The sequence below is a fragment of the Acipenser ruthenus genome, chromosome 2, assembly GCF_902713425.1.
Source record: "Acipenser ruthenus chromosome 2, fAciRut3.2 maternal haplotype, whole genome shotgun sequence".
In the NCBI taxonomy this organism is placed as follows: Eukaryota; Metazoa; Chordata; class Actinopteri; order Acipenseriformes; family Acipenseridae; genus Acipenser; species Acipenser ruthenus.
In genome coordinates, this window is record NC_081190.1 from 8,772,526 (window position 1) to 8,781,186 (window position 8,661).

An 8,661-nucleotide genomic window follows, 5' to 3' on the forward strand; every position below is an offset into this window, starting at 1 on the left:
ATATAGCGGAGCCCCATTTAAAGTGTGAGGTCCCTTCTTTACAGGGAAAAGCATTGCCCCTGCCATAAACAGCAAGGAGAACATATTTATTACAGAATGGCTGTTCACGGTACACCAGTTGCAAGTTGAACAAACAATGAATGGTAATCTTTGTTGGGGTAATTAGAGTGGCTCTATACATACAAAAAACAGCATAGTAACACTGGGATCCTCGTAATGCTGAATTCTACAACAGTTCTGCGTTTCAAGCATCTGCAATGCTGAGTGAACACGAAGCCACTTTTTCAGGAACAGTGGTTTGAAACCTGGTTCGAGGAGACCGGGACACCTAATTTGAGGTGACTTTGCTGTTTCAAACCCCAAAACCTGCGGCCGCTGTCAAATTTGTTACTCAAGCTATTGTGCATTCAACAGACTGCACCAGCACATGTTGGGGTACATGCATGTGAAGTGGCTGGTTTGTATAAGCACAGCCCTGTGAGCTACTGTAGATTCTGAGAAATCTGTTGTAAACAATACAGCTCTGGCCAAAAGGTTTGCATAACACTATAGAATTAACTAATGTTGCTTCATAAAGTCGCATGAAACCTGCTGAATAATATTACAAGAACATATTGAATTACATATTGCTTTACAGGTTTCCATATACTTTGTAGTTTATTTGATTACATGATGTTAAATAAAATGTCAAAATTATGTTTATGTAGTTTTTTTTTTTTTTTTTTTTTAATTATGTCTCAATTCTATGATGCAAAACCTTTGGCCATAGCTGTATCTATATTATGATACTCTAAATAAATATGCAAATAAATGTTCATAACCACCCTAATTGGATGACTGGCTCAGATATTTATAAACATTAAGCACATGGCAACGTCAGCACTACATTTCCACCACACTCTACACACTCTGTGGAGGATAATCAAAGCCTCTCTTGATATGAAGTGTAGTTCATCATGGAGAGCGGATTGTCATGCCCTTCGCGTCCCGCTCTGCAAACATCCTCACCCTCACTCTCTAATTGCATAGCCTCTACATAGTAACAAAGACTGCTGAAGTCAAATTCAATCCACTGTCTAATGTGTGTTTACTTCGATTCCGTGGATTTCCATGGGTTCACACAAATCAAAGTGGTTAACTTAACTAAATGGATGCAGGGACTGTTTCTTCTCTTCAGGTGCCCAGTGAGCTCAGAGCAGACATCTCCAGAGTCTGGTAGCTTACTGACATCTGCTCTTGAGTTCCTGGCTCTAAAAGAAGGAGCTGGCTTGGTCGTGAGATTGGAGGACTCCCACTGAACTTTCGGATCTCCTGAGCTGTGTGGGGAATTGCTGTGGTGAAGAGAAAAAATACCTGGACATTCCAAATCGGGGGAGAAAATCGGGGGTCAAATAATTGGGCACGCTAAATCAACAAAAAAAGCTACAGGTTTTACCATTGTCATCACTTTAAGAACCCATTGTAAACAAATTTCACTCCTGCAATTATTCCAACCTAAAGTGAAAGGTCTATTACTGTTTACGACTGCTATCTAACCAGTTTTATGTAATGTGGCAGATGAGCACACAGCATGAATAGACATGACCCCAGAGAGGATGAAATACAGCACTGACATTTTTAAGGACATTGCATTGATGTTTTAATCATGGGTAAATATCCAGAAAAGATTGCTAATTACCATTAATTATTTAACAAATATATATATATATATCATAAGTTCAGTGTAAAATCAAATTCAGGTCCTAAATAACACACTTTTTGGTTCTGCTTCTGATAAGAATGAATTACCCGCTTAAAGTTATTATATGCATTGACAGGAGTCCTTTGAAGTTCACGTCACACAGCTCTTTGCATAAATTTAAAAAGATAAAACTCCTTATGATTTACAGCTTGTCATTAAATATCTCAAGTTGTCCTATTCAAAAAATGTAAAAAAATTACAGCTTTCACAAGCATGAGTAATGCAGTAATTTCTCGAGAAGAGTGATGATATAATGTCGTTCAGATGTCGCGTACCTTATATTTTACACAGTATTAATTGAAATGAACCAAAATAGTCGCTGAAATTGTTTATTTTAATTTTCTAGCACATTTATCCACCAAACAATACCTCATCTTTAAAATATTATTTCACAGCTGTCATGGTACAGTACCTCTTCAGAAAGGCCTATTAAAAGTGTTTCCATGAGTCACCCAATCACCTCACCTGTGTCGTCTATCTCTCCTAACAGAGGTTTTAATGTGTGAAGAGGAACAGCAGTGCTGTAATTAGGGACATACTCTCTGCCAGTGCCACTAACAATCAACATTTGCAAAAGCCATGTTTCTCTGTGCCACACAGCATTTGCAAAGTCCCCTGGGCTCGCTGTGCACCTGAATACCCATCATCACCATGGCGACGCCACTGCCACACAGTCATCAAGGTGCCTTCAAGGTTTCAAGGTGTGTGCACAAGAGCAAAAGTAACAACTCCACATAAATCAGGTTCTGTCTGTAATATTTTATAGAGCAAACGCTGATGAAGTCACTTGCAGCAGACCCTTCACTCCCGAAAGAAAGCATATCAGGGATATGGATGCACCAGTCCCTCTGTATATATATATATATATATATGTATGTCTCACTTACTATACATGTGAAGAACAATTCACCCACATGTGATAAAACCTACTATGGGCATTCCTTGAAGGAATCTAAATCTAGGTCATAATGGCGTGGTTTTATATAAATTCTTGGACCCATTGTTTACGTCTGCATTACCCATTACAGATGTAAAAAATAGTATACAGGCACCTTGTGGAATCTATGTCTCGTTGAGCATCAGCTATGATCCTGTTGAAATGGCACTACCCACAGTAAACACTTTTACACTTAGAACTTTTAACTGTTTCAAAGCTTTTTTTCAAAATGGCCGTGCTGGTGCACTGGGGTTTGAGATCTGTCCTCTAAATCAGCAGGAAGAGACTTTAAAGTTGTCAGGATGTTAACAACGAAAAGAAAAATGACAGGTAAGTTATTTAACAGTTGTAGCAACACATGGGGATGTATAACGCTATATTTTTAGTAACCCAGCTACTTACTCTTTAACTAAAGTTAATGTAAGGCAGTAAGATTTCTACTCATTGTGTGCCTGTCCTCTTTCGAAACCCCAAGATTCTATTCATAAAAATAAATAAGTGAAGATATCATGTGATTACATATTTATGATTTAGCTTCCGTTTTCTAATGTCAATGATACATATACATCATCATTACACCTACATGGGTACTGTCATAACACTTCAATAGAGTCATTGGAGAGGGCTGTAATGTATTATTGCTGTGCATCTAGTTTATATTACAGGTATGGTAATTATAGCCATTTTGCATTTACCAACATGTGTCACAATGGCAAAATGAATATACTGTACAGATAAAAAATCTGCATGACTTCTATCTTGCACATCCACATAATATTCAAATACAATTCATAAGGAAATTCAAATACCTGTTTTCCTATCAGTGGGTGGTATCTAATCTGTTCAGCTCCACCGTTCAGAACTGGTAAATGATGGGGTTTAATTTGATTAAAGATATAAAATACCATCCAAATCATGTTATACATCAATTCAACAATCGTCAAACAGCAATGCAGTAGTTAATAAAGGAGATGGATGCTGAGGCTGGCTCCTGTCCTTCCTCCTGTGAGTTTCCTTGCTGTCCGAGTCCAAGGGTTTTCTCTGTGACCACCTTCTCAGATGTAGCCACTGGTAACTTAGATGGCTGTTTGCAGCTTCTGCATAAAAACAGCAGTCCTGTATCCAGAAACCAAAACAATACAAAATGAAGCAGGAATGGAAGTTTATGTACATAAGAACAAAGGGAATGGCAGATATGAATGAAGGGTTAATAGAACACTGCAAATATGAAGTCACAACCTCAGAGATAGGTGGGGTTGACACTATGGCAGTGAGACCCACAATCAAACGTGACCTGGAGAATCACATGTGTGTACCAAGCATGGCAGATTTATCACATGTGTGTACCAAGCATGAAAGATTTATCACATGTGTGTGCCAAGCATGACAGATTTATCACTGGAGAACCACATGTGTGTACCAAGCATGACAGATTTATCACATGTGTGTACCAAGCATGACAGATTTATCACTGGAGAACCACATGTGTGTACCAAGCATGACAGATTTATCACTCTGAAATCTACAAGTCACAGTATGGTAGCCATTAGGCCACAGGTCAAAAAGAAGTGTACCATTAGATTTTGACTGAGAAGTTTCCAGAAGTATGAAAATCTGAATTCAGCATCTGAAACGCTTGAGGATATTTTAGCAGAGGTAGTGGTTGGTTTACAAAACAGAGCAGCAGAATTAGATTCATGCTGTATAAAGCATACTTCAAATATCTTAAGAAGAAACATGTGCATTATATGACACAGCACCATTTACAGTTGAAAAGAGAGGATGGTTATATTGTAGATTTTAATAGTGGTACCAGTAATATTTTATCATTGCTTTCAACAAAAAATACACTCATGTTTTTCAATATAAATTCAAGTATCTGTAGTATTTTACAAATAGCCAGTAGACTCTTATATTTTTAACAGTTCCATGTTTGAAGTTGTTCCTTTCTGTAACTCGGCATTTTTATTTGGTTTCTTTGTACTTTGTTGCCCCCCCCCCAATTATATTTCTATATATCTCAAGCAATCAGCCATAGCTATGAACTGCTCCATTGAACGTCAGACTGCAGATGTCCTTGCTGTCTACAGTTTATATTCATCTCCTTGTGTGCTCTTATCTTCCATCTCTGACGAAATCCTAAAGGTCTGAGCAAGCCATGAGAATAAAGAGACGCCTTGTTTAAATTCAACATCTTATCGCTGGTAATATATGTTCACGTTTACCCAAAGTAAATACAGAACAGCACGAAATGAGCACTTTAAATAATATACTCGATCAATGTCACATGAACATGTTTCTGCCTGTGTGTACTGCTGATATGAACAATGGCTGTGTGAAAGGGGAGCTGTGGGTGTCCACTGACAGAATGGGAGAGACACAGGATCTAATGTTACAACGCTGCAGAGGTGCCTATGATGGTGTTGAAACCACCACTAGGGTACAACCAATGACACTGCCTAGGGCAGCACTAATCAGGACAAACCACATTACTGTACCAACAACAGTACACTTCATGGGAGGAAATACACAAATTACAAAATAAAACAATGTGGGAAAAGAGGTAAAAACAAAAGTTGGCAAAAAAGCTGCCAAGCACTGCTCTTACTAGAATGGAGGTCCCGCTGCTGGAATCTAAGCAGCCACACCCTAACATGTGCAGGATATTAACACAGCCTAACTAAATACTGCAGCGTAATAACTAAAACCACGGCCCCGGCTCCATGCACTTTCTGGCTCATCAGCTTGCAGGTGTGTCAGCGGATCCCTTTTGTAGCAAGACGCTCGGCCGGGACACTGCCACCTGCTGGTCAGGGATCCGCACCCCAGCTGCCGTGCCCTATAAAACAAAACACAACTGGTTGTTTTTAAAAATGTGCAGTGTGATCTACAGTGTCCACAATCACATTTTCCTAAGGTAGTTTAAGTTGGAAGGGGATTTGGTGAAGTGCTTGTGCTATCAACGAGTCAGGCAGACATCCAACCTTGGACTATCCATCGTGTTTTTTAACAGGGCACAGTGTAAGTTAGCGTTAACTAGCAAGTATTGGGACACCATCATCAAACAGGTGGACCCACTAAATAGTAAGGTATGCTCTTTGTTGAAAGGGGGCCGTTTCAACTGCCTTCACATGAGGTTGCGTTCATTATATGCATTTACATACTGTACGTGCAACATACATGTATACTTTTTGGGGATACGTTTGATCAACACATTGAGAGCTTGCAATATCAAACAAATATGCAGAAGAGGAGCACTGCTCCGGGGAGCGCAAGGTGAGTCACACAGCTTGGACGGCGCCGGTTCACGTTCAGGCTGTGCAAAGAAGCCGAACTTTGCTGTGGACTCGAAGGAGGCGTCACATTGGCTCTGATGCTCCCAGGGGTGGAGATGGGAAACCGGCAGGGATTTTTTCTCCTCATCATGCAACAGCGAACCCTACTGGCCAGACATCAAGCACATTCAGAGTGGATGAAAAAGCAGGACTGATCTCTGTTCTCCAGGATCGATAGCTCTGGATTGCTCAGCATAAAAGCGATTCTGGCTTTAGGCTTGTGAGATTGGAGGACGCTCACACACCCTCAGAATGTCTGTGCTGTGTGGGAACTCGCTGTGGTGACATAATTGGACATTTCAAATTGGGGGAAATAATAATAATAATAATAATTGGTCACTCTAAATTTTTTAAAATGTAAAAATATGCTGTATACATCCTTAATGTGCAGGTGTGTGCTGTTGATTGCTTATTCTGCCACTGCAGACAGATGGTCTCCAAGGTTAACAACAATAATGAAACCTTTCGTTTAAATCCATAGTTGGTATCTGTTTAAAATGCATTGATGATGAAATATTTTGATATGCATCAACACCTTAGACAAGCCCATGTGTGACTAAAAAGCAGAAACTAATCCTTAACAACAGGCTATATTATAAGGAGGTCATTAAATGCAATCTTGCCCTGTTCTTACAGTTTAGCTATAGTTAACAACTGTTAAGTGTAAGCACAGCACAGGGATGCTTCTCAATGAATCCAGATAACAGCAATGGTTTCTTTTTCAATGACTTGTTTTTTCATTCAGAAGACAACAGCCTGCTTGACTGCATCTAGAAGCCAATGGAAACCAAAGTGAACCCCTTTAAGGACCTCCCTGGAATCAGCCCACTGTGTTTAACACAGCATCACTAATCTATTAGACAATGGTGCTTAGTTACGATATAGACACTTTACAGTTAACAAAGCCAGGATCAAGCAGACACATGTGTCTGGCAGTACATTAATGAAAGAGTTTTCAGGAGGGAGATGTTGCGTATGATGCTCTATGATGCCACAGCTTGCTAATGGCACTGTATATATCAGAACGATTTCCCCCGAGAAGTGTCAAAGGCAAAAAGGAAATGGCATGCTAATTTAATAGCTGCATCTTGAGATACGGTTATTGAACCAATGCCATCAAGGTATTGTCCTCAATTCCTCTCTCAAGCATGTCCCTCTCCACCCAGAAGGAGACATGGTGGCACAGGGGTCATATAAGGTTTATTTTGTATTGTTTTTATTGAAGGAACATTTTGCAACATCTTACTATTTCAATTGCTGTTAATAACAGCAGTGGCTATTGTTGACCAAAAGCATATTACATTAAGTACTAAACCCATAATTAGTCCACACTGGGAGTTGGAGCCAGTATTCAGTGCAACAAATATACTGCTGTATAAAAGTATTAATTAGCAGTGGGTCGTCCAAAATCTGAGTGATTCAGTCACACTCAGAACACAAGAGGCACTTACAGGTAACTGACGTTTTTAAAATAAAAATAAATAAATAAAAAAAACCTGTATTTTAAAACAGTGAGAGACCAATGCATTTGGTATAACAATGTTACAACGAGTGTCTTTAAAACTTCACACAGTTAAATACAGTTTCCACTCCTGTGTTGCTGAGGCTCCCTGACTAGTCCGTAAGATCTTTCTTAAACACCCGGGGCATTTAAATTATTTAATATGAACCTTAATATACCAAGGTCACAATAAAATACATTTTGATATTTTTGAAACTGTTAAACACAAAATGTGTCATCCTTTTTTATACTACTTATTTTTGTCACTGCTTTTTAAAGAATGCATTTTTATTGTTTGAATGCACGAAATATAAAGGGGTGTTTTTATCATCTTATCTTTTACTATTTCTCGAAATTGTTTTGTATGTTATTTTTTTCTGTAAAGCGCTTTGAGGCGATTTATCACAAAAGGCGCTTGTGACCCGGCTGGCTGGTAGTGATGTCAGACCAGGAAGAGACACACACGGTACTGGGGTTGAAAGCACTGCTGCATGTTTAAATAATAAATAAAAAGTTTGAACAAAAACAAAACACTTTTATAAAACAAAGCGGCACGTTGGCCACAACAGACAGAACATAAACACGTACTGTGACTAAACAAGTATCGTGCTGGTTTTAAAGCCAGCATGAGTAGCAATTGCTATGGTATTTCTCTAGTTCTCTTTACCTTACGTTCTGCCTCTGAACAACCCAACCTCGTTCAGCTAAAGCTCTGGGTTTTTATACATGTGAATGTCTCCAGATTATTCAGTCTGGAGACAGTCACCTTCTGCAAGAGTTTACAGGACACAGGACTCTAATCCCAGCCATCAAATCTGCAACCCAAACCTTAAACTGAACTCAAAGTTTAAATGTACTATCAGATTGCAATAGTACATTCATTCCTCCTGGGGGAACAATGGATATTACTGGAGCACTTGGCACCTGTAGTGCTGGCTTCAGATACAACAGTAAGAGTAATAAAAGAAGACACAAGCTCCATAAATGTAGCCGCCTTATGAGTCTAATGGGGTTTACAATAACTGTTTCTTCCTGTAAAAGAGACAGCTATGGCCAAAAGTTTAGCATCGCCTAGAATTTTAGGATTGAGACTTAATTAAAAACTATGTGAACATAATTGTGATCTTTTATTTAACGTCATGTAATC